Here is a 1,614-nt window from a genome sequence, read left to right as displayed (position 1 = left end):
TAATGTTTACAGTGCATATGAACCAAAGCAGCTGTGTGTACTGGTACCTTAAAAACAGTCATGTTTGTGTTTTTTTTCTGCCTTCCTATCAGGATGCTAAGGAAGCAGATGATAATCATTAACTGTTGACATTAGAAAAAAAATTACATTTGCTCCAGGTGAGGCTTGAATTCACAACCTCAGAATTGCTCAACAGATACTGTCTTATAAGTACCGCGCACAGACCGATTGTGCCACAGGAGCACATGGACAAAGCGCTTTATTTTTACTTGAGTGATTTTAGCATCGAGTTGACTAAGTAAATTAACTTGGTTTATTAATTTTAAATTAGTTACTTTTTAAAACCACTAAACTACTGCACCCAATACTAAAGTACCTAATAAAAGTAATATTCTAATCATAAGGTAATCAATTATATTGTGCATTTGTGTTATTGCCCAGTTTTATGTATCCATAGGTGTATATTGCAATGAATTCATGCCATTGTTGTACAGTACAATATTATCAAAATTGTAAAATAATTCCTGTTTATTTATCTTAAATAATATTTGGTATAGATATATGTAACTTTAATGTTGCATAGGGAAAATATACACTCTAATACCAAAAAATGCAGTATCTTTAAATAAAAATAAGTTAAATCTCACTTGTGCTCTATATTTAAAGGTAAACATTGTTTTTTTGGTCTGAAGCACCTAAATTGTCAGTAAAGTCAGTGTCCAAAGAAATATAAAAGGCAGAAAATTACCCTTTTGATGAAATGGATGAAAGGACTTCAAGAAACCCATCAGCAATTGCAATAGAAATTGTTATTTTGTAGCCACTCTGATATTAAATTGCAATTAAAACTTAATAGGTATGTTTTGGTATATATGGATTTTCTGCAATACCATTAAGACAGTCACCTGAATTGAAAAAAAGCATAACTTCTAGAATGAGAATGAGCAACAAAGGAACATGCATCCTAGATGGGACTTGAAGCCACTGTCCCAGGTGATAGTAAACTTTTCAGAAAACTAATCCACAATGTCATTAGGATAAATGTCTGCTTTTAGATACTGGGCCATAATTTTGCAAGCTGAACAGTTTCGGATTGATAAGCAGATAAAAGTTTCTGGTGGAGCCATTTGTGCAGTATGAAGCAAGAATAAAAGGAACATCTCCAAAATTATTTTAATGAAATAAAGCCTATCACCCCAGATGGGACTTGAACCCACAATCCCTGGTTTAGGAGGCCAGTGCCATATCCATTAGGCCACTGGGGCTTAGTAACATCTTTGAGTGAAACTGATTTTTTCATTAGTATAATCATTAATTGTTGCGATATAGGAAAGCCGTTTATGTGTTTTCTTTGCTTTACAAATCCCAGCATGAAATGTGATTGTACTATCCAGACCTGATAGTGTGGACCCTCATGTTACAGTGCAGCAAAACAGATTGATGCAACTCTTTTACCAATAAAGAGGTAGTCTTTTGCATTCCATTTTGTTGACTAACTAAAGTAATGTTTACAGTGCATATGAACCAAAGCAGCTGTGTGTACTGGTACTTAAAAACAGTCATGTTTGTGTTTTCTTTCTGCCTTCATATCAGGATGTTCAGGAAGCAGATGAT

General features: G+C 33.8%; 1 non-coding gene across 1 annotated transcript; it reads right to left on the bottom strand.

Moving 5' to 3' along the window:
* Positions 1-1,192: 1,192 nt before the first annotated feature.
* Positions 1,193-1,265, bottom strand: TRNAR-CCU (transfer RNA arginine (anticodon CCU)). The gene has a single exon. It is a non-coding gene; the product is annotated as a tRNA-Arg (tRNA).
* Positions 1,266-1,614: the final 349 nt, after the last annotated feature.

Source organism: Taudactylus pleione, unplaced genomic scaffold (assembly GCF_031769625.1).
Source record: "Taudactylus pleione unplaced genomic scaffold, aTauple2 ptg000473l, whole genome shotgun sequence".
NCBI lineage: Eukaryota > Metazoa > Chordata > Amphibia > Anura > Myobatrachidae > Taudactylus > Taudactylus pleione.
Note: the sequence above shows the minus strand (reverse complement) of the source record. Positions and strands in the feature narration are given on the sequence as shown.